This window comes from Myxocyprinus asiaticus, chromosome 14 (genome assembly GCF_019703515.2).
Source record: "Myxocyprinus asiaticus isolate MX2 ecotype Aquarium Trade chromosome 14, UBuf_Myxa_2, whole genome shotgun sequence".
NCBI classification, from domain to species: Eukaryota; Metazoa; Chordata; class Actinopteri; order Cypriniformes; family Catostomidae; genus Myxocyprinus; species Myxocyprinus asiaticus.
In genome coordinates, this window is record NC_059357.1 from 7,633,258 (window position 1) to 7,660,225 (window position 26,968).

At 34.6% G+C, this 26,968-nt stretch overlaps 1 protein-coding gene across 2 annotated transcripts in view; it reads left to right on the forward strand.

Moving 5' to 3' along the window:
* The window catches only part of LOC127452064 (netrin-1-like), a 65,464-nt gene that overhangs the window by 1,914 nt on the left and 36,582 nt on the right, over positions 1-26,968 (forward strand). The window lies entirely within an intron of this gene.

Genomic DNA, 26,968 nt, shown 5'->3' on the forward strand with positions numbered 1-26,968 from the left:
TTTTTACTATTCTTAGCTTACTAGTTTTGTTTAAGTTACCATTACTCTCTAAACCTCAAAGTTGTCATTAATAAAACATTTAAGTGGTCCTAATTAAACAGTACTTGAAACTGTGCATTTTGGAATCATAACTCAAAAATATAAGTTCTTTAATCTATGGCTTTGAGTACTACTAACTCAAAATGATCAAGTACAAAATTGCTGCTGTGTGGAATACCCATAAGTCCTTGCGCTTGAATAAATTATGTATGTTTGGTCAAAACAAGGGAACTTGTGTAGAAAAATTATAATTGTTATTTTGAAATGTATATAATTTAAATTCTTATGACTATTGTTGTTGTTTTGTTGTAGCTGGTTGATAGTTGTGATTTGTGTGATGTCATCATTAGGGTGATTAGTGTTACCTCTGGTGAACTTGGAGCCTGTTATAAGACATTCTTCTTTACTCAATAATACTTTACAAAAGTGCAGATTTATGTGCAATAAGAAGTACAGAGTATATCCAATGTGCCATATGGCTAATCGAGATTTCCCTTATCATGTATAAGTTATGCTATAACTCAATTTAAATAATTAAATAAAAACAATGATACTTTGTCACAGATGAGTTAAGTTTACTTGTAACTACTTAATGTTACTGAACTACAAAGTTCAGTTCACTTGAGCCAAATAAGTGTTTACTTAAAAAAGCATGCAAACCAATTGCCTTGAAATATCTAAGTAAGGCCAACTAATTTGATTTGACAGTGTATAAATTACTGTTAATGGCTATGAAATGTTTATGAAAGTTACAGAAATCACATATATGAAAATATATACAATTAAACTTAGTTCCGCTGTAAAATCGAATTAGTTGACCTTAGATTTTTCAAGGCAGTTGGTTTGTATGCTTTTTCTAAGTAAACGTACTTGTTTAGCTCAAGTAAAATTAACTTATTTTTTTAAGTAATGTTAACTGGTTGCAAGTAAACTTAACTCATCTGTGACAAAGTATCATTGTTTTTATTTAATTATTTAAATTGAGTTATAGCATAACTTATACATGATAAGGGAAATCTCGATTAGCCATATGGCACATTGGATATACTCTGTACTTCTTAGTGCACATAAATCTGCACTTTTGTAAAGTATTATTGAGTAAAGAAGAATGTCTTATAACAGGCTCCAAGTTCACCAGAGGTAACACTAATCACCCTAATGATGACATCACACAAATCACAACTATCAACCAGCTACAACAAAACAACAACAATAGTCATAAGAATTTAAATTATATACATTTCAAAATAACAATTATAATTTTTCTACACAAGTTCCCTTGTTTTGACCAAACATACATAATTTATTCAAGCGCAAGGACTTATGGGTATTCCACACAGCTGCAATTTTGTACTTGATTATTTTACGTTAGTAGTACTCAAAGCTCAAGTTTAAAGAACCTGTATATTTGAAATGTGACATTTCAAGTACTGTTTATTTAGTATCACTTAATTTTTTTTTAATTAATTACAACTTTAGGATTTAAAGAATAACTGTAACTTAACTAAAACTAGTAAGAATAGTAAAAACCTAAGCCTAAATTGAGTAAACTGTTTTTTTTTTTTTTTTTTTTAGTTATTTGAGATAACTGTTAGTATTAAAAGTGTATACAGTATGTGCATATTCAGATTCCAGTATTTGGGAAAATACATGTTGCTGCATATATAAAACGGCCATTTTTGTAGATTTATGAAATATATGTAGAAGTTTGAAACTTTTTATATTAGTGAAAACCATAAACATATATTTATGTGTGTTGCACATATGGTCATAGATCAGTTTTCTGTATGGGATATTATAAGTGTTACTCTATTATGAAAGTTATTATGCACTTATGTAGATGCACAAATCTCAAAAGACTTGATGAGGAAGGTTTTACATTTTCAACCTTTTATTTCATTCATTCTTCCCCTCTTTTGATCAACTCCTGGTTTAGTTTCATAATTACAATGCAAATAAACATATTTGACTAATCGTCATCCTTACTCTTAGGAGTTTGAGAAAAAATAAATCACATCAAGTAATATATTGCAATTTCACATCAGCAAAAATAATCTTATGAACTAACAAATCGACCTGATACAATGCACATTATAATGTATTCGTTAAGGTTGTTAAAATACAATCAAATCACTAAACAAAGTGCATACACTCTAATAAAAAAATAAAAAAATGTATCTGTTTTTCTACCAAAAATATTGACAGTTTTGTAATTGTGAAAAGACTGGGCCTTTTCCACACAATGGGCCTTATTCATGAACCAAGGGTGAAAAAAAAAAAAAAAAAAAAATGTGTGCAAAACGTTAGTAAAATGATTCTTATGTGAATTGTGCCATTCATTTTAATGGGACAGTTTACATAAGAATGCATTTACACACAAATTTGTTCTGCTCATGTTTTATGAATAAGCCCCAATATCTCTAACTTATTTTAGTAGATTAATTTATAGTAACCAGAAAAAACAAAGAAACATGCACCTGTCAAGTATGATGTTTGCATATCTCCATATACATCATCGCTATCCATATAATCATTATTCTTGTGATCATTGATTTGATAACATTTTCTTTAAGTTTCTTACAATTAATTGTAGGGTCTATCATCTAAATTGCATATATTTCAGTTGCATTTTCAGCCACAAATATCAAAAACATTGTATAGGCCATATGATAGTGTACTTAATTATTCAGTTTTATGGGTGGGTGCGCAGTTGTGTAACTGAGTTTGAAAGTGCCTTTCAATATCCATTCCGTAGGAAGGAAAAATTCTTGAGGAAGAGATTTGCTGAAAGGCTCGTCGTGTTGTTACAAGGCAGGTGTCTGTATCAGATTGAAGGAAAGATTACATCAGCTTTGTTGACATTTTTGGCAAGTTGAGAGTGAACTCAAGATGAAAAGTTAGTTTCCTCTTGTAAAGGAAGAAAATACATCGATCTATGTTGAAAACTTGAGCAGGAATTTAGGGTGTCTAGATAAAACATAGAACATCTTGAATGTTGCTCAAGCACAAAAGAACTTCTTACTATTTCTGAATCATGTTTCTCATTTTCTTAATTTTGACATAATACGTGTTTTATCAACATCTTTGATTTTAATTCCACAATAAGGTGCTGTTCTTTTGGCCTGTCCGATTTACTGCCCCAAAAATAATTTTTCTGTTATATTCAAAAGGTTTTAAGCATGACCCTATTATGTAAGCTTGTTTCATCAAGCTGTCAGCAAGGGTCCATTTTATGAAGTCAATCAATTGTCACATATCAATCCTATTATTACATGGCAAAATAATAAATAAAAAAAATTAACGTTGTCTAGATATTAAACATACTTGACAGATGGACGGCATGCATATGTAAACATTGCTTTGCAATAGGTTAATTTGTGTCAGTAGACCTGCGGTTAAAATAAAAGTTTGTTCCCATGAATGGCAAATGAGGGCACCATCATGATATGAGAGATGACTGACAGCAACTGTGTTTTCATGCGTGCTTTTACATGCAACAATGCAGAGGTGAACAGCCAGACCCAATGTTGAATCTGTAACTGAGATCATCTGTGATATTATTAAAAAGGCAGGTTAGTTTAGTTTCAAAGTGGTTCAAATCTTTTTGCTTTGATCAAATTCCTCATAACTAAAACTAGGTCTCTCTGCCCACATACGTTTCTTCATTCTATTTTTCTGGAATGAGGAGGGCCAGGGTAGGTATTTGTAGGAAATTAGGTGCAACATTCTCAGGATTATAGGAATGTTATCTTGATGAATATATCTGGCTTTGATGCATACTGTACTGTACAATTCTCGCTAAACTTGCAAAGGACAAAAAGCCATCTTCATCATCAAAATGTAGACAGAGAAAAAAGAAATACATTTTTTACATAGTTAAAATAGGTCATGTAGTTGTACATTTACATTTATTAAATGTACAACTAATTTCCATAATTAGGAATATGAAGATAAGACCTTTTAATGACAAATTAAAAGATGTCACCAAATACTTATGAATAGAATAGAATAAAATGGAACTAAACAGGACAGGACAGGATTAAATAGAATCAAATACAGTAGAATAGAACATGATAGAACACAATAGAATGGAACAGGACACGATAATATAGAATATAATTAATCAGAACATGATCAAATAGAATTGACTAAAACAGAACAGAATAGAATAGAGAATAGAACAGAATAGGACATAATAAAATAGAACAGAATGGAATGAACAGGACAGAATAGAATAGAATAGAATAGAATAGAATTGACAGGATTACACAGAATAAAATAGTTTGGAACAGTACAGAACAGGATCAAATAGAATAAAGTATGACATGATATAACAGAATAGATTGGAACAGACAAAATAAGATAGAATAGAATGAATCAGAACATGATAGAATAGAATAGAATAGACTAGAATAGAATGGGATAAAATAGAATGGAATAGAACAGGATAGGATAAAATAGAATAGAATGGAATGGAATAGAATAGAATAGAATACAATAGAACAGGACAGAATAAAATAGAACAGGACAGGATAAAATAGAATAGAATACAGTAGAATAGAACATGATAGAACACAATAGAATGGAACAAGACACAATAATATAGAATATAATTAATCAGAACATGATCAAATAGAACTGACTAAAACAGAAGAGAATAGAATAGAGAATAGAACAGAACAGGACATAATAAAATAGAACAGAATGGAATGAACAAGACAGAATACAATAGAATAGAACTGACAGGATAACACAGAATAAAATAGTTTGGAACAGTACAGAACAGGATCAAATAGAATAAAGTATGACATGATAGAATAGATTGGAACAGACAAAATAAGATAGAATAGAATGAATCAGAACATGATAGAATAGAATAGAATAGCATAGACTAGAATAGAATGAGATAAAATAGAATAGAACAGGATAGGATAAATAGAATATAATGGAATGGAGTAGAATACAATACAATAGGACAGGACAGGACAGAATAAAATAGAACAGGACAGGATAAAATAGAATAGAATTCAGTAGAATAGAACATGATAGAACACAATAGAATGGAACAGGACACAATAATATAGAATATAATTAATCAGAACATGATCAAATAGAATCGACTAAAACAACAGAATAGAATAGAGAATAGAACAGAACAGGACAATAAAATAGAACAGAATGGAATGAACAGGGCAGAATAGAACAGAATAGAATAGAATACAATAGGACAGGACAAGACGGAATAAAATAGAACAGGACAGGACAGGACAGGATAAAATAGAATAAAATACAGTAGAATAGAACATGATAGAATAGACTAGACTAGAATAGAATGGGATAAAATAGAATGGAATAGAACAGGATAGGATAAAATAGAATAGAATGGAATGGAATAGAATAGAATACAATAAGACAGGACAGAATAAAATAGAACAGGACAGGACAGGATAAAATAGAATAGAATAGAACAGGACATGATACAGTATAAAAGAATAGAATGGAATGGAACAGAACAGGAAAGGATAAAATAGAATAGAACAGAACATGAATGAATTGAATAGAATAGAACAGGACAAAATAAAATAGAACAGAATGCAATGAACAGGACAGGATAGAATAGAATAGAAAAGAGAGGATGAAACAGAATGTATTAGAACATGATAGAACAGAATAGAACAGGACAGGATGTAATTGAATAGAATAGAATGGAACAGAGAACAATAGAACAGAATAGAATAGAGTAAAATAGAATATAATATACAGGATAAAATATAATAGAATGGAATGGAACAAAACAGGAAGGATTAAATAGAATAGAATTGAACAGGATAAAACAGAATAGAAATATACAGCAATAAAATCATTTACACACAGAGTAACTTATCCAATCCATCCAATGGGCAAAACTTAAAGCAAATGCACCACCGTGCTACTTAATGCAACCAGGTGCTCTGAGTATATTTTAACAGGTCTTCTACACTATTAACATTGTTACTGGCCTGTAAGGAGACCCAGCACAGCTTATCTGTACAAGTTCATCTGTACTTTTGTTAGCTTCATAACTTCATGATGTCTTCTAAATATTTATGTCTTGTTCTCTTGCTCTAAGGTCCTTCTACTTTTTATTTTAACCATCTGTATTATACAGACAATCAGTATTCAGTTGTCTGTGATTTCTATGGTTTTTCCAGGAGTGGCATGTGATAGTTGTGAGTTATTTAGATACCTAAAAGGGTGTAAAAAAGCAGGTTCTTCACTAACATACTGTGCCGAGAGCTTATAAAATAAAGACAGAAACAGAAAATTGTGGTAAGGGGCAAAGAAAAAAAGAGAATTCTGGATTTTTTCCCCATTTCATTTCATGGCCACAGATGGCGGCAATGACATAGAATGGAAATGCGATTATTTATGAAATGCGATTTGTTTAGAATTCTCTATCTGTCAGCATTATTACAGCGCTACTATATTAACATCACACATAAATCACTGTTTGTAATTTTTCAGTCACCATTCAATTTCTGCATGGGAGAAATACATTTCTCCTCTTGTGATCGACATAAGAAAGAAAGTCATACAGGTTTGGAATGACATGAGGGTGTGTAATTAATGACAGAATTGTCACTTTTGGGTGAACTATCCCTTTAATTGAACTCACATAAAAAGACTTAATGTCACTCAATTTCCAAGAAAGCTCACCTCTTACATGGACATTTCTGTGTTTTTGTCTAAAAACAAATCATTAATAAAAAGGGCAATATGCACCATTGCATTGTATGAATCAGAAATAATGCTCCACAGTGTGATACGAAATGTAATACATCCCATAATGCACATATCTCTTAGTTTCTGGAAATACCACTTTAGATTTAAAAGAGAAATGGTGATAAAATCTCCTTTGATAGAAGCAGAATGTTTCTTTGATGACATACAGATTTCTTGGGAGGGAGTATTTCACGCAAGATTTCATAGAAAACCTTCTTAGACATGGACTTGCGGTGATGATTCTGCTTTTTGGAGGGCCATTTGGAAACTTTCAAAACACAAAAACTCTCTTGCCTTGTGCACAAATATGTGTTGAGCAGGCAGGGGGTTTTCAATGTGCTGTGATTAAATCAATACAAAAAGCCAAAGCCCTAAAAATAGACACAAGACATGCTGCGCACCAGATTTATGCGTAAACGTTTAGCAGGCATCAATTTCATTCATCTCTGATTGAGTTTTTGTACATTAAGTTTACAGATTACTGTGTTCATTAGCAAAACTTGGTTATTTACCATACTAAATGTTTATATAAGCAAATTAACACAGTAACCCATGTGGGAGGAAAGGTAATTAATGTTCACTGGGAGATGTGCATTGCAGCTCTTGACATAAAGCAGACTGCTGGAATTGTCTTTAGAAAAAAACACGCTAGATCTCATAGTGTTTTTGGCCTGCTGTGATGTGAGCAGACTAAGAGGAACCGAGCAGATTTCTGGGCTACTATAAAGAGAGTGTCTGTGGACCATCTGTGGGTTTCTCAGTGGTGTTGCTGGACCATGAGTCTGCTGAAAGAATTGTGCAAAAGGGTGATGTCATAAATCCCCTCGATCCCCCTCCAGAAAAACAATGATCCACTGATAGACATTCAATTCCTTGTGTGTGTGTTTTAGTGTGTGTGCACGTGTGTATGAACGTACCGTAGTAGTGGGAATCAGGCTAAAGGGAAACTTTGTGTTTACAAATGATTTTCCAACATCTCACGTATAATAGCATTTTATTTATTTTTTTCAGTTATACAAATACTACTTTGTGCTTTTAGATAAGAAATTCACTTTGTTTTAGCAGATTAAACATCTTTTGTAATCTAAAAATGGTCTTTAACACATTATAATCAGATTTATCAATCATTAGTCCATGAAGCACTGCATAGGGGATAGAACTTGTAGAACTTTCTAAAATAATAATAATAATAATAATAATAATAATAATAATAATATATATATATACACACCATATCTATCTTGTTTCCTACAGTTTGTCGACTGCACACCAACATAGAGGTAAAAAACAGGAGCTGATAATAAAAATAGCTTTACATATGTAACACAGATCTAGTAATCTGCTTAAATTGGCAAAAACAACCGATCAAACTATTACCTCACAAACATAATGTACAAAGCATGATTTAATGAAGACTCTCGGGCTGATATAAACACGGATTTTCCTTTTTTCTGCAGTGCATTTCACGTAATGCTGCCAATCAAGCACGATATGCCGATAAATAACTCTCGCTTGTGTTCCTCATCTCTAGATTATTCATTTAGATCAACATTAATGCCGATAAAAAAACATGAATAAATGAGCAGTTGAAAGCAACTTTGTAGAAATGAACAGAGCCGCATTGATTAGACTGTCTGACTGACGGCCTATTACGCAAGAGTTGTTTCGGCTCATGAAACTCACCTGTGATTGGCTGGATGGTTGCTCAATCAGCCCAAAGTAACAAAATGCAAAGAATACTGTATACAAATCCACCATTTGGACTCTGTATGGGTTTAGCTTGGAAAAGGGGGTCAAATTCACCTTTTTAAAGAGTGCGGGGGACGTGTCCCCACGTCCCCCCTGGCTGCTACACCATTGCCTTAGTCGCTGTCTGATAGCTATACTGTATATGAGTGAGCATTTGATCTGCAGGTGCTTCATTCAGCCACAGAAATTTGCCTCTTGCGCAATTTAAAATTAACGGTCATTCGGGGACAGACTCACTGATTGACATTCTTTCTATAGCTTTCTTCAATAAATAATTACTTCTAAATGTGAGGTTAACTATAGGCTAAGTGTTATTGATTTGATACAGATTTGACTCGTGAAATTGAAAAGAATATGATGTGTAATTTAACCGAGAGGTTTTCTGTTTATTGGCTACAGCTGAAGCGAAACAGAGATGTCTCCACGATAAGAAATGAATCTAACGTTAGCCTGGTTAAGTGTAATTAAGTGGTTAATTGAATGTTTATTCAATTTTTTTTTATGTCTGTCAATACATTTCTGATTTTAAAACCCTTGATTGTGTTGGAGTCATTGGTTATTTGTAATCATTTCCTTTAATATCTGCATATTAATGGTGCTGAGGAAGTTTTACATTTACATTTATGCATTTGGCAGACACTTTTATCCAAAGCAACTTACAGTGCCCTTATTACAGGGACAATCCCCCTGGAGCAACCTGGAGTTAAGTGCCTTGCTCAAGGACACAATGGTGGTGGTGGCTGTGGGGATCGAACCAGCAACCTTCTGATTACCAGTTCAGTGCTTTAGTCCACTACGCCACCACCACACCTTAATAAACAGTTTTCAGTGTTGAAGCAAAGAAGGGTTGCGAAAAGGATATATAAGTCTTCCAAAATGTGTTGTGGCTGATTTGAATGATTATATAATAATTATAACTTATTATAATAAATAATTAATTTATCAACAGCTTGTCTGTTTATTGAGGTTGCAGCATGGTTGCAGAAAGGATCTAGAAATTAAGAGGTTAAGGGAACGTAAGGGAACCATTGTGGACAACCTAAAACAAACGTTCTATTTCTGTAAAGAACATTTTCCTGGAAAACCAAAAACGTACCTTAAAGCTCTGTTCTGGGATCGTTCTGGAAACCCAAAATTGTTAGTTGGGGAAACTTGCTAGATTAATAATAATAGGCTGATGTTCATGATGATGATGATGATGATGATGTAAACTAACTCTCTTCATAAAGAGGCAATAGCATAATATTAGATTACTATAGCATGTCCTTTAACATGATTGTTAACAACATGATTTTTTTTTTCTTATGGTCTTATGTTTTCTTGGTATAAATAATGTGTGATATGTCTATCTCTGTATGTGAAATGTAGCCTAATGATACCCCCCCCCACCCCACCCACATTTTGATGCATTCCCGATCAATGATTTATGATTGTTTGTCATCTTTACTGTGTCATCATGTATCAGTCCTAAAGTAGAAAACCTTGTCATATTTGTTTGCTAATTTGAGTAAATTTCACAAGTAAATAAAATAAGTAAATTTTACTTACATTTTCAAAGCTGGTGTTCCCAGCATGCACCGGGCTTGAATAATTAATGAGCTTGCATGGTTTCACTATTAACAAGTTTATTAACACAATTTTAATTGTTGATTTTGTTGTTATGGTTGATAACTTCTTGTTTTGTGAAGTCTGAAGTTCATTTTCTAGTAAAAATTAACCGTTAAAAAACAAATATCTGTTGATTGTTACCGTCATCGTGTTTTTTGCACCAAGTGTTGAAGTCTGTATTTTGTTTCCATTGCTAGTAATGCAAGGTGATGTTGCCTAATAAACTACATAGCATGTAATAAACGTCCTTGTGGTAGGCTTCCATATGTCATGTGGTACATGATTAAACGTGAGTTTATAAGGAAAGTTCCAAATGTGAAATGTTCATATAAAATGTTCATTTAAATTTTACAAAGTTTAAGTACCATGCACATCAGATTAGTACGTAAAAGTAATTGTATTTACTGAAATGTTAAAAGTTAAATTGACTCACTTTAATTAATACTATGTAATGAAGTTTCACTTAATTTTATACCATTAAAATGTACCTAGAAAAACTGCGAAAAAAACGCATTTCGTTTTTGCACACTTGAAATAAAAATTAATATATCTTACTAGTCATTTTTTTCAGTGTAGGATGTATTGGGTGGTTGCCAGGATGTAACTATAGGGTTGCTATGGTGTTCTGATGGGTTGTTAGGTAGATGCGTACTGGCCCAAGTCAAAAGAGCCAAACCCCAAGTCTCTTTAATATTCTGGACTCTAGACATCTTTAATGTCAATCTTTGGCATTTTTCTGTATTTTTATCATTTGCATGTCAAGACTAAGAAAAGTAATAGCACATCTCTCCTAAGAAAGCTGCTCAATCTGAGGCATTATTCGAGTGATGAGTCGAAATTATTTCTTTGTGGTAATTAACATTCAATGATGACTGTCACAAATGCTTTCGACTGAGCTTAACTTGTATTGAAACATTCCTTTAATGTAACACACTAACAAAAACATCCACTAAACCACTAGCTTTGTTTAGCATCCTAAAACTGTAAGATTTGAGTAAGAGCGGAGGTTTGTGTTCTTGTGGTGAAGTACAGGGGGAAATTAGCAAAAACAAAACACAAAGGGGATGTATTTTTGGGATTTCAAAATCCAAACCCCAGTGTAGTGGGGTCCTCTGGGCATGGAGCTCCATGTTTTAGGGATTTTGTTTTGCTGAGCTCATAATTCAAAACACACATGACTTATGAGCCAAAAGGCTTTGCAGAGCTTTCTGGGAGTTCAGAGAAAACATGATATATCCTGGTTATAGAGGCTGGTTAGAAAAGGTGGTCCATTTTCTGGTGAAAGGCTCTGCTTGCTTTGGCATTTTGCTTGTTTCCCCAGTAATATTTATGTTTTTAATCCCCCGTCAGTGAGAGTTTATTTGTGATCCGTCTTTTGGGTATTATTTGATTCTCTTTTTGGATCTTTGTGCCTGTGTTTTGTTCCAGCGGTTAAGATTCTTGTTAAAGCTTTCCGGCAGATTTCAGGTCTTGCGATGATGTCACGTTTGAAATACACTTGTCTTGAAACAAATGGAGAATCTTGTGTGAAATGTCGAACGTTAAAAAATGGTTCAACACAAGTGAATACTCTCCTTTTAAAAAACATGGTAATGCTATAGTACTTCTTTGTAAGTATCCTCTTAGGTCATAACCTACTGTAATAAGGTATTTTCATGTCACAAAATATGCCTTTTATGTAATTAGTGTTTGTTGTTTGTCAAACTGATGACACAGTGTGTGTGACTCTGACTGTGCTAACTTTCTTTCAGTGGGCGACCACAACAGTAGTTGAGAAGTAAACATTGCTTTTGGGGTTTAAGGGTAGTGCAGAGTTGTGTAAGCTTGTGTGTGCTGACATTTATGTTTGTGGTGCTATTTCTCTCTCTCTCTCTCTCTCTCTCTCTCTCTCTCTCTGTGTGTGTGTGTGTGTGTGGTATGGGTTCTTTGTTATACTTTGTGGACAAAATTGCTAAATCTGTCAAAATGTCTTTTTTGTGACTTCCAGGGATATCCACAAGGGTGAAAATGATGCAGAAAGCAATTATTTGTATATGTATCTATTTTTTTTTATTTTTTTATTTTTTTATTGTAACCAAAATATTCAAGTGAGACAATTAAATGTAAAAGTTTAAAAATGTTTTTTGAAAAAACTTTTTGATCTATTTGGGTGGGTCAGTGTCTATGGTAGTTGTGGCCCTGCATAAAATGCAAAAAAGTGCACCAGCGATATAAACAAAGACAGTATATTCATAAGAAGTTGGTAGTGTAAATGGACTGTTTGCAAAGATCTGGAAGAATAAAAATATGGATTTACATTATTTTGTGGTGTCCTTGTTAAATGGGACGCGTTCCTTTTATACACATGGAAAATGTGGTTCAGGATATGGATGTAGGCTCCATTAAATTACAGAGAATCTACTGACACACAAATCATGTCTAGTATTATCATTAATTGTATCGGCACACACTTCACTTCTACCGGTCAACAATGATTTTGAAAAATTTAATTCATTTATTGAAACACTAAAAAATTCAACCAAAAATATTTCTAAATTCAAATTACACTTCAGATGAAATGAAAATATAATCAAAATAATGAAGTGGTCAAAAAAAAAATCATACCAAGTCCAAACATTTTACTCTGTCCTTATTCCACCGGCCCCTTATGCAATGACATAAACATAACAATAATAATAATTTTAAAAAAAATAACTTAAAAAAATAAACCATGACCTCTAGAAAATATAACAAAAATCTCATATTTGTTTGATTCAACAAACAGCTTCAAAAGCGATTGCCAAGGAAATTATTTGATGTTCTATACTTTCAGAATTTGGACATGAACTTTATTACCACCTGCTGGTGAAATCTCCAAACTGCAAACGCAGGAACTGAATTTGGACTTTGCGCTGAGTTAAGAGGAATTATTGAAACGTCTTAGCGCAATGACCAAATTCTTAGGAAAATAGCAAATTGCGCTTTGCTCCACTTCATTTACATACAGTACACCCACAGTTTGCACGCCTACACCCTCAGTAGCACAAACACTCCCACCCACGCCCACTTGCGCTTTGTGCTGGCATGAAAATTGCACTTAGAATTAGCGCACTCACGAAAACTGGATAATACGTTGCGCACGGTCGTAGCGCAACACTCGCGAAAATAGAGCCATAGGCATCTTTAACTACTAAGTACTTAAGCATTTGATACAATGTACTTATTATGTACATACATGTTATTGCATTGTACTTACATTAAAGTACCTGCATTTAATTACAGTAGTTACACTGTTAACCCTAAACCTAACCCTTACCCTATCCCTAAAGGCCCAGATATACTTCCTACAAAATCGAAGAACGAATGGTTATGACGTCATTTAGGACAAAACCTGGCCAAAAAGAATGTGTTTTTGTGTTAATCTTGGTGGTTCGTAACAGCTCGCCTGGGTGAACTTTTAGGAAAAATTCTTACCGGCTGCTAAACACCTTCATACTGCCATTGGTCCATGCCATTGGTAGGTGTGACTTCAAGCTCCACCTACCACTTTATTTTCGTTTTTCAGTCAGTATTCAACATGAACACATGGGCGTGCAAGACCATGTCATGCGATTCTTTTTTTGTTTAATTACTCAACCAAAGGAAACAAATCAACTCAAATACTCTCAAGTGCCCATTCACTCATGTGCCATCTGCAATGAAAGCCATTCACACATCTGCCCAAAGTAAGATACGCCTCTATCACCATTCTTTGGTCTGTATTCTGAATATTAACACTCTTTTATGAACCTATCTTTGCAGTAGTATCAGTGTCATCATAAATTACAATAACAGTAGCATATCGGTGCATATTACGGCTGTGTATAACGTGTTAGCAAATTAGCATCATTATTAAAAATGTAAACAAGACCAATTAAACATTATCTACAGCTTATATATTACTTTAAATCATCAACGAGTGGTTAAAACAGCTTCGTTTACTGACCTAATGTGAATTCTATTCATTGGATGATGCATAAAGTCATTGACAACACATTTGTTAAGGTTTTATATGTAGCGTTCTCATATTTAAATGCTCATCTAAACATCTAAACAGTGTCTGAATGTTCGCATACAGTATACCATTGCTTGTTTAGAACTTCTTTTTACCTCTGAATGAAGAACAAAGAAGATCTTCCCTGGAAGTGTATCGGGGCCTTAAGCCTAACCCTTATCCAACCTCAACCTCAGTAGCAGCAAATATGAATGTTGTGAGAATTTTCTAGTAAAACATTGTATTGTATGTATTTTCATGTCATTACTATACGTAGTAGTTAAAGACATCTAATATAAAGTGGAACCAAAGTGTTTGTTACAACAATGCTTCTGTAGTAATTATAAAAAGCTTGATTTAAAATAATAGAAATGGGGGTCCAGGATTCTGTCCAGTGGAGCCCCCCTCTAGTACCGCCCCGTTGAAGACTTCACTCAACACAAAGGACACTCTGCCAGAACAACACACATACGCACACAAAAGAAAGAGAGATGTACACATCTAATTCCTTAATTATTGCCTTTTTTATTATTCTGGCCAATTAGCCCAAATTTTGTTCAGATCAGCTGTTACATGGACAAACTTAGATATCATCCTTTTGCTGTGCTGATCTTTATCTTCTGTGCACTGTATATCATACTTCAGCATACTTCAGTACACACAAAGTGTCTGTCTAGCTTGTGGATACTCTGCCCACACCCCACCAACAAACATCAAAGGCAGCTGTTGCAGCTGACACAGAAATGAACAGAGTCCAATTATAACAACATCAGCACAGTGGCTGCCAATAGGGAGTTAATTAAGGTTTAAGGTTTTCTGTCATTGGCTGTTAAAAGAAGATTCAGGCAGAGTCATTCATTACCACTGGGTGGCCTGTGCATGGCTGCACTGTCAGTTTCGACATACTGTCAAAAAATCAGAAGCATTTTAGTCAAAGGTAATTACACACCAGAGGTGAAATTTCCCACTTCCGACCTTAATGCATTTCCAGTCAATCACACGTTACAGTCACATGCACACACCACAATATGGAGTCATGACTCAACAAGAATTTTGTGTTTTTATGCCAATTATGGTAAAAACTTAAAAGTCACTAACGCAAAATGCTCGAAATTCACTAATTGCATCGTGAATGCACAGTGGACGTCAAGATTGTCACTGAAAGAATTTACTTTTTTTTTCTCACCAAAACCTTGAACTTGCGAGAACTTGCATTGTTTGGCACTAAAACGTGAACACACGTTTAACTATTCAAGAGCTCCTCTCATTGCAGCAAGAACGTGCAACAGACATTAAGATTTTCACTGAAAAAAATGACTTACATTTCATGTTGTTTCTCACCAAAACCTAAAATTTGCAAAAACTTGCTTCGTTTAACACTAACATCTGAACACATGTTCTATTGTAAAAGAGATTCTCTCATTGCAGCATGAACATGCAACAGATTTCAAGATTTTCACAGAAACACAGAGTTTTGCTAACATTGTGCATATTTGTTTGTTTGCAGTCAAGCTGTATTTCAGGTCATTAAAAATACAGTGTGGCCTGTTTGGTTCAAGCCAGTGTGGAAGTAACAAGTAAAATAACGCAAGTTACAAACCAACATGTTACTTTTCTATGTCAGACTTTGTTAGGCGGACATAAAATCCCTTTAAATTCATAAAAACGGCTTAAAGCAAAGGATAAACGGCACAAAAGCGAGAGTCTTTTGGACTTTTTGGTCTCATGAAAGCATCACTTTAGCAAACCCTCATTCTTCATTGAAGCCAATGAATTCCCAAAATTCTCTGACACCCTTAGAATTCCTAAATGAAGGTTAATCCTTCCTACATAAACTGAGCATTTAACAGGATACTATGCCTAAAATGACCATAGTGTGCATATCGGTGTGTGTGTGAGTGTATAATGCAGACAAAGTTTCAGACCATGGCAAAATCTTGAGCCCTTTGACTGGTATTTTTGTCCAGATAGCGACCTCTTTTTCCGCAGGATAACACTGTTGAGATATGCTGTCTGCCCTCTACACACTCGAATGGGAAATGGAGTGAATTGTGTGTCCTGTGACCAACCCAACTATAACACAAAAGCCAAAATCACTCATCAGAGCTGCTCCATAGAGTAAAGAGCCAGAGCTGAAATGCTCGCTATTTCCATAGCACATTGTTTTTTTACACACTATAAATTCTACATTGGTAAATGCATGTATAGTTCCTCAAATACAAACACACATCTGTGACATTAAGAATACTCCCACATTGTCTAAGACTGTTTTCACACTTGGTTCAATTGCTAAATGTTCATTGCAAAGAAAACAAACTATAAAACAGCATGACCTTAGAAGCTACTGTTGAACACATGACATAGTTAACACATAAAGGCCAGTGCAAATTTAAAGTAAATTATACCCATAAAACTTGATTGATTGCTTTTAAACTGCAACTCAATTGTATTCAAAATATTTCGAACATTCAGACACGTCTGTGTAGTTGATGTACCATATTGTATTGATAGACACGGGAAAGACAGTTACAAAGCGATGACATATTGCATGTCAGTGTTGCCAAGGGTTACCAGACAAACAGTTGCACAGGTTAAAGCACTGTGTGTGCAGTCTTGCTCAGGATGTAATTGGCTTCAGTGTGTTTCCAGGGACAACACACTTCTGGCTCACAGCAGGAAGTTCTCTCCCTCTTCCTTTCCCACCCGGTGGCTGGAACCCACCTAGATACAAGTGTATTTCGTTATTAACCATATGTGGCTCAGCGGGCCTTGGCTTTCTGTACACAATTGTCATTTCATATTACAAATAGTGGAGCTTTATAAGGCAGTCATCATTTACAAACCCCTAACCAGTGTTGGGTGTAATTGGATTACAATAACTGTAATCTAATTACGTTTAGGCACAAAAGTACTGTAATGCATTACATTTTAAATTCTTGTAATAAGATTACATTTACTTTATTTTCAATTAAAGTAATTACTTTTAAGTACATTACTTGAGTTACAAATCCTTCTTGAAAAATATTATTCATGTGTAATACAAATAAATGTGAATTCATATGTTCATATGTATGTCTGTTTGCATTTCTGTGACAGCTAAAGTGTGTGCGAATATGAACAAGGAGAAAATAGACATTATTTTGAATTTGTTGAGTGTAAAAACGTCTGGACTTTGAATCTTCAGTGGGAAATTAGAAAGGAATAGTTCACCCAAAAATGAACATTTGTACATTATTTACTCACTTGCATGTTGTTCCAAACCGATATGACTTTGTTTCTTCTGTGGAACACAAAAGGAGATGTTAGGCAGAATAGTAGCCTCAGTCACCATTCAATTTCATCGCATCTTTTTCCATGCAGTTAAAGTGAATGGTAAGTTATATTTGCGTTCCACAGAAGAAAGAAAGTCATACAGGTTTGGAACAACATGAATGTGAGTAAATGATGACAGAATTTTCATTTTTGGGTGAACTAATTAATTAAAAAAATTCTATAGTTCACAAGTTTGCATGGTTAAGTTCAACAGGCTTGCAACAAAACGGTCAAACCAGAGTTAGGATGGATGGTCACCTGGAGTTTGTAATTTACAGCTCCACTATACTCAGCGTCCTGTCTGCTGTGGGGTAAATTGCAGCAAGAGCATGTGGCAGATTGGTTGGGCTTCAGCACACTGAGGCGTCTACAGATCTCAGCCAGGCTGCTTGTTTTATCTCCATTTCTTTGTGCTTCTATTATTGACTGAGAACAGGATACTTCTCTCTTTTCCTAAGGCAAATTTTTACTTAGTAACTCTAGAAAAGGCTTTAGATTCTTCCCTTGTCAGACGCTTGTTTTGATATTTTCCTGGGCTTCATAAAGGCACCAAATAGCCTAAATAAAACAGATTATTATATTATATTATATTATATTATATTGGCAGTGCAAAGATAGATGCTATTTACACACGTGATTTGCTTCAGTATTTCTGTTTCCACCAGACTATTGGAGTGCAAATAGCAGCGCTGTGTGACAGGTTCTATTTACACCTAGTGCAAATCACTCTGATTAACATTTTAGTAAATCCTTAAATGTGTTTGGCATTTAAATATGTATGTAGTTTTTAGGTACCCAGAGCTTTTCAAAGCTTCTTTCAAAGCTTGAAAGACATTGGGCTCTAGTTTTGGGACAACGCAATGCACAGCGTTACACGCAGTGACCTTGTGATACGTCTTATCCAGGTTTTCGTGAGAGCGCTAATTCTGAGCGTAATTTTCGTACCAGTACAAAGTGCAAGTGGGTGTGGGTGGGAGTGTTTACGCTGTCTGTGTGTGTGTGTTTATGTGCCCATTTATACTACCAAATTCTTATGAATGGGCCGTCTTTATTTATATCGATGCTGGTTGATAGGAAATTGAATATATGATAGGGCACAGATGGTGCATTAACCAGAGAAGAACTTCCGAAATTGAATTAAATTGCACTTGACCGAGTTCATTAGCGCTTTGCACGCACGATTTCGCCCACCCACTTGCGTCTTGACTTAGTGCATGCTTGCACAAAAATAGAAAAATTTAATGGCCATGCCCATTGACTTTGCACGAACGACGTATCGCATAGCGATGCACTGAAGGCAAAGCATTCTTAAAATAGGGCCCATAATGTTTCCAATACCTAATATTTCCAATCTGTACCTACATTTTAGCAAAATGTTTTTTCTGTCGTTCATTGTATGTATCGCGGCAGTTTACTGGTGAAATGAACTCTAGAGGTGCTACAACAACAACTTTTCAACAACAATTCACTTTCACACAAATCGCAGGTAAAATGGTAGATTATCAGTCTATAAACACTTTTCACTGAGCCTAAAGTGTCATAGAGGAGCCAAAAAATTACGTGGTTGCAATTGAGTTTTTCATCTCACATTTGCTTTTTATGACATTATCGGTTTGGTTTAGGTAAGGTTTAGGGTAGGACAGTAAGTTTTGTTCATTTAAAAACCCTATACAATATTACCTTAAAAACCGCATCTATTTAGAAGAATATTTAACTCTCTTTTAGCGCCACACAGTGGACGTTTCACCTCGAAACTGTTGCCATACGTGTAATGTACCACGTAATATCGTTTTGCAAAATGTCGCAACAGTCACGTAATTTTCATGAAATCAGGCTGTACATTTCTCAGTTCTCAGTTACATTTGTTGCAGTATAAACTTTGTCTTAGATGTCTCTCCTAAAATTCATTGGGAGGAATAAAAATGAGACAATCTTTGATATACACAAAGAATATAAAGGTACAAAATAAATGTGGATAGCATAGCACAGATAATTTTGTCTTGGACGAAAGACAACTCATATTGAAATCTTTGACTTTTGATTGAAAACTTTGGTGTCGTGGCAAATCTGAGAACAGTTTGTGATATTTTTGAGATCTAGAGGAGACACATGTGACATTACTGGGGTGCTTTTCTCTGGAGAATCATCTGAAAAGCAGGAGACTTGAAGGAATAGTTCACCCAAAAATTCATTTACTCACCCTCATGCCATCCCAGATGTGTATGACTTTATTTCTTCTGCAGAACACAAATATTTTTAGAAGAATATCTCAGCTCTGTAGGTCCATACAATGCAATTCAACAGGGTCCAAAACTTTGAAGGTCCAAAAAGCACATAAAGGCAGCATAAAAGTAATCCATAAGACTCCAGTGGTTTAATCCATGTCTTCTGAAGTGATCAAGCTTGATTAAACTTCCTAGTGCTTGACACATGCGCAGAGCGCTAGATGGCGCTAGGAAGTGTAATCGAGCTTGAAATCATGATCATCAAGGAGACCCAAAACCGATTGGATTGCTTCAGAAGACATGGACTAAACCACTGGAGTTATATGGATTACTTTTGTGCTGCCTTTATGTGCTTTTTGGAGCTTCAAAGTTTTGGTCACCATTCACTTGCATTGTATGGACCTACAGAGCTGAAATATTACAAAAAGTCTCCATTTGCGCTCCATTTAATCTCACTGCAGTCTAGAAGAAACTTTCTAACATGAAGCCTAGCAGTTAACCCATCCTCTGACACATTGAGATACTGTTCATGTGGGTGATGCAAGTACAATTCCAGCTCATGATATTTCCTGATCCTTTTCCCACTTCATCTGCTTGTTGTTTCCCAACATGTTTCCACTATCCATTCAAATAACAGTTATAAAAAAGCCACAAAAAAGCAAATAGCTCAACAAAACCTCTGAATTCCCACTGAAATTAAATGGTGAAAACCTCTGAATTCCCACTAAATGGTGAGGAATGCCATGCTCCAATCCAGCAATGCCACCGAGACACACACATTCCTCCATTGCCTTTCATTCACCCAAGTCAACTGCACCTTGTAAAGCTCACCATGGAATTCCATAATGTAGCATCAAAGAGGCTTCTTAGTGCATTTCAAGGGCTGTAAATCTCAGCTGGTGAGAGAGAATGAGACCAGAAGAGTGAAGACACCTGCAGTGGAAACACGCAATCCCTCTGTCCCGTGCCATATCACGGCATGAACCGAAGGAAGATTCCTATTTACGTATCACTGGGAATTTGGACCCCGGACTCAGCTGCGGTGGAACTGATGGGCCACACATCTGCAGCCTGTCGGCGTGTCGTGAGGATGATTTAAATGGGCCTGAAAAACAGAAAGAATGCAAAAACAGTGGGAAGAGCTCACACTGAGGTCCCCCTATTTCAAACTGATTTATGTTCCATGGGGAAGTCCATTCATTCACGCCAATTCTTCTCAGCGTCTGGTGTCCACCGCTACAACGAATGTCTTTATCGCTTGGTTTCAATCAAGCATTTTTCCATTCAATTCCACTTGTCTTGCTTTTTCAACTCTGAGACAGCATGTGATATTTTATTTGAAGCGTACTGAATGACTGAAGAACATTTGCTCAAGGTTTTTACAATAAATACACAGTGGAACAGCCTTTAAAAACCTCAGCAAAAGTTTGCACAACTGTAAGAAATCTGAGGAGGTAAAGCAAGACATGGATAAAACTTTTACACAGAGAGATTTAGCCAAAAGGTCATTAAAAAATAAGGTTGGCCGAGGTGATAAAAATGAGAAATCTTTCAAAAATCTAGTCTGAAACACGTGTAAAGTTAATAGAAATTTAAACTTTGAGTCCATGTTGGTTTCACATATTTTTGAAAAAAAAAAAACAAACAAAAAAACATGTAAAGCCTTTTCTACAATAAAATAAAATAAAAAATGATTTAATGGCTTTTTGAAAATGTCATGTGGTGTAACCATCAAGTACTGTAAAAGGTATTAAAATACTTTCATTGACCCTTGAATACATGAGAGTGTAAGCAACTTTAATCCTTAATTTCAATTTCAAGTTTTCAAACATATTTGAAAAATGTTTTTACAATTATCATGAATTTTGGAGTAAAAAATCTACGTTTTCTCAGTTACACCAAATGATCTGAACAAAATGTGCCTTTTCATAAAAATGTAAAAATATTGATATTTAATGACATGACAAAATGATAATTTATTTATTTCACAGTCAAGAGGATTTTTTTGTGGGTTTTTTTGTCACATTGCTGCCCACATGACTTTGATTATGTGGACATATATATTTTTAATATTAATGATATTTTATAATAAACAAATAAATAAATAATAAAAGATAATTCTGCACTACTCATGCCAAAATTTCTTTTTTATTTATGTTTATTTATTTATTTGAATTTCAGCTTTTAATGAGAGGTTACACCACATGACATTTTGTTACTTTTAGCCCCTGAAAAAATATCTATATGACTTTGAACTCAGTGACTGAAAACATGTTCACCATAGAAGAGGTGTATTCAAGTGATTGTTTTCTGTGAATTGCATTTGTAATGTATTTTTGAATAATTTAACAGATCTGGGAAAAAAATAAAATAAGTGTCATGTCATTAACCCCAAAACTATACTGCTATTATAATATAATTAACTTTTTGCTATTTCTATGCTGGTTGAAAAAATGTTATTACATCACAATACACAGCTGCCGGTACATTTAAATGACTGTCAATGGAGAGAGATTTTTGTGGCTTTTTGGCCGATTAAATGTTGTTGTTACAACATATACCAGCAGTGGCTAACTGCTAATGCTAACCAGACAAATCTTGACCCCCTGGTTTGAAAATACAGTATATGCTAACCACCATGCCAAGGCTTTGATTAAAGTATAGTAGCATACTTGCTTTTATTGCCAAACAAACTAATTGTACTGTTTGTAAAGAGAAATTTACATGTGCATGCGATTTGAACTGTAAACAACTTATGCCTTACAGTTATCAGCAAAGTGACACCAAAAATAGCAGAAATGTACGGTATGTTAAAATGCCAAATTTTCAATAAATTGTGTTCCAAAAATTTATTAGGGTTGGCAACTGTCCCGTATTAGCCGGGACGGCACACATTTTTAAATATTTCCCGTATCTAAGTGCCAAAACACTCAAGGTTCTTTTAGTGTTCTTGAAGTGACATCCTGATTACAGTGGAACATACTGTATAAAAAGTGAATAATGAAGTGCCATAAATTAATCTCCAATTACTCAGTGGGTGTGTTGCATTTATGAAAACAAACGAGAACATGGAAAGCACGGGGATAAATCAAAAGACTAACAAGCTGTGCAATGATACGCTGATGCAATATGTTGGGTTTCACCCTGGCCCATTTTTTGCTGTGATTATAGTCCAAAACGAAACATACTCTACTTAGGGAACATGTCGACATCCCTCCTATTTTGTTTATTTTCGCATACTGCCCAGAAGCTTTGAAATATTAGAGCAACTAATCTGTCAGCCAGTGATTTAAGTGGAAATTTTTATGGGCCAATGTTCTTCAGCGGGTCCCACCCAATTAGTTAAATAAGTAAATCACAGTTACTGTATAAGGGGCTCATATACTGCAAATGTTATTAAAAAATACCTCCTCAAGGTTTAATAACAGGGCACAGGGGTTCTATGAGGAGTCAATAGATTGTGATACGAAGACACGCCATGTGTGTCTTCACAAGTTAAGTTTTAAGAACAGTTGGAACGGTTCCCTTTGAGCGTAGTGAATGCAGGATTCCTTACGGGATAACCTGGGCCATTTCCAGCACTCTCAACAGGAGAAATGGCCAGTGATATTCAGGCTATTATGTGTTATTATCCATTACATGTTATGTTATCATTGGCACAGCATAACAGCATTATTTATTAATGGAAAGAATGAGGGCCTGAACATTACTGATTGGACAATTATACAGTTATATTGTCCCATGGTGTCAAATCGTTTTTTGCACACCATAAGAGGCTGGTGACCTCCATAAGCGAATAAGCCTGACCAAGGCTGCATCCAAATTCCTGTATTTTCAGAGTACGTACGTTCAAAGAAGTACGATCTTTAGGTGTAGTATAAAAACATTTGCACTCATACACAAAAAAAATAAAATAAATAAATACTAGTAAGATTTACTTCATTTTTATTTAGCAAGTTTTTGCACAGTAGTAAAATCTACTCAAATTCACGACACAATATTGAGTAATTTAACTTAAAAATTTCGGTTAAATTAAAGTTTAATCATATGGAAGCTTTATGCTTGTTATGTAATCTATTAGACAATCTCACATTGCATTTTTTTTAAACATGAACGTGCAATTTTGAGTAAAAAATTAATTTCAGACCAAACAAACAAGAAGTTACTGAACGTAACAACAAAATCAACAATAAAATAAACTTGCAAACAGTGAAACCATACAAGCTCATTAATTATTCAGACCAGGTGCATGCTGGGAACACCAGCTTTGAAAAGTTAAGTAAAATGTACCTCTTTCATTCACCAGTGAAATGTACTCAAATACGCGAATAAATATGAAAGGTTTTCTATTTTAGGACTGATACATGATGATGCATTGTAAAGATAACAAACAATCCTAAATAATATTAACTTTTTTAATATTTACATGTTTAAATTGAGTACAAATTTAGAATTTACTTAATATTTTTAAGTTTATGCTTAGAAAGTACTTAATCTTTTCTGCTATATTTACTTTAGTATTTTTAGGTGTCCTACATCTGCCATGTTGGCATTGTCTTTTGATCTTTATATTCTTTGACCTATGTATGACATATTAGCAAAAACAAAGAAAACAATGTACAGATCAGATGTTGTTAAACCATGAGGACTTACACTTGAAAAGAGTTGTCCGGCTCACAGTTCTGCACCATTTTTCAACTTTTCTAATCTAATGGTTCCTGTGTAGAATACTGTGTAGCAGGAAAGTGCACAAATTTGGAAGCATGCAAGTTTTGTATAGTTTTTGTAAAGAAATTAATTTAAGAAAAGGTGTAAGAACTGCAGACATTGGAAAGATATTGACATTTAGCTTTGAGCTAAATGATGCATTTTATTGTATTTCAGTGCCATGCTCAAATCTTTGAACATCAGTAAATTGAATAGAAGTAGTAAACGGGTCAATAATCCACAGTGTAATCCAGTAATAATTCAATAGATTTAATGATGATGTTATTCAATGTTCACAACAACTTTTGCTCTTTAAAGTGGAACATCATGCTGATTTCTGATGCAGTAGTAGAAACTTCACAGCCAGTTAGCAGGAGAATAAGCTCTATGCTGTTTCTCTTTAGTTAAGGGCATGCTGTGGTTTTATTTGGTCAGATTGCATTGGTTGAGACATTGTATCTCACTTTCGCTAGGCAAATGCAGCAAGTGTTACACAAACATAAAAGCAGGGAGGTCTTATTGCCCCACTAATTGGTGCTGGCAAACAATTACAGAGCAGGGCCCATTACAGAAACGCCCCCTTAATTTTCACCCCTCATTACATCACATCGCACACGGCAAACAGAGGCCTTTCCAGATGGCCACACGGGAGAGAATATTTTCTTTAAGAGTGTAGCAACCTATTTTAAGTACAGCAATGTGGTTGTGAGAAAGTAGTGTGAATTTTGAAGTATGATGTTCTTGGATCAATAACATAACTGTGACATTTGAACCTAATATGCACCAGTTTTAATTAAAAAAAAGAAAAAAAGAAGGGTCTTTCGAAAAAATTGCTTTTTTTTTATTTATTTATTTATTTTTTTTAGCTTTGTCCATTTCAAAAGAAATTTACTTTCTGTGAACAATTGATATATATAAAAGGTTTTTGTAATAATTATGATTTTATAAAGATCTTTTGAAAAATGTATATATTTGTTTTTTTACCTGCCACAAAATAAAAAGGGACTTTCGATTTAAAAATATAAAAAATTTAAAAAGCTTTTCAATGAAAAAAATAAATAAAATGACTATCAAACAAAAGTAATTTGCACTTTAACTTTTAATTATATCTCTCATCACAAATTACATTGAAAAATCTCTCATCATTTACTCACCTTCATGCCACCCCAGATGTATATGACTTCCTATATTCAGCAGAACACATTTGAAGAAAAATAGAAAAATATCTCAGCTCAGTAGGTCCTTATAATGCAAGTGGGTGGTAACACGATTTTTGATGCTCCAAAAAGCACAGACAATCAGCATAAACATCATCCATATGACTCCAGTGGTTAAATTAATGTCTTATAAAGCGATACGATCACTTTTGGTGAGAAAAAGATCATTATTTAAGTACTTTTTTAACTATAAATAATCACTTCCGTTAAGCAGCGGTATGTGTGTTCACGAGAGGGCTGAGGTCACGCGGTCTCTTGTGTGACATATTGCCGTTGGCATGTTCAAATGAGAAGTGATGCATGCGCGACACACCCGGAAGAGCAGAGCTGTTTACAACTGAGTAGGAGGAACGTAAATAAATTGAAGCAAATTTAAACAAAGATGTCAGGAGATTTTGATTTAAGAGGAGAAGAGGAGATACAAGTTTTTGCACAGCCATATTTATTTGAACATGAGTACTCTGATTAGGAGCACAGGGACCAACTTTTTGAGGATTGAGGAGGCTGGACCAACAAGTCTCAGAGAGACAGAGAGCTCAGGAGATGTGGTGGTGCACATGTATGCCATGCAATGCCAACAGAGGTAGAGAGCATCTGCTACAACGAATGGAACATTGCCATGCCATTGCTGGAGAGACCACGTGAACTCAGCCCTCTCGTGAACGCACATACTGCTGCTTACTGGACGCGATGATTTATAGTTAAAAAGTACTTTAATATTTATCTTTTTCGCAACAAAAGCAATCGTATTGCTTTATAAGACATTCATTTAACCACTGGAGTTGTATGGATGATGTTAATGCTGACTGTCTGTGCTTTTTGGAGCATCAAAAATCGTGTTACCATCCACATGCATTATAAGGACCTACAGAGCTGAGATGTTTTTCTATTTTTCTTCAAATGTGTTCTGTTGAAGAAAGGAAGTCATATACATCTGGGATGGCATGAGGGTGAGTAAATTATGAGAAAATTTTAATTTTTGGGTGAACTATCCCTTTAAGGCCATTTTTACCATCTCATTTAGTCTGACAATTTGCCCCATCTTTACACCTTCTGCTCCATCTTTTCAGTTCTGTGAGAGAGTGAGGCCTGGTATCGTATGTTATCGATGTGTGTTGAGTGGTTTAAGTGTTCTAGGTTTAGGGAATATAAAACTTGACAGCTGCTTAACACCTATTTCCTGTGTTTGTGAGTGACAGCATGTGTCCCTATTTCGGTTATCATATTAAGTGCATGCACAAAGAACATTTATATGACACAGAATATTGAATGGTTAGCAGTGTTACAGAAAGGGGACTGCCAGTAATAAATATTAAGCTGCAAAAAGTGTTAACAAG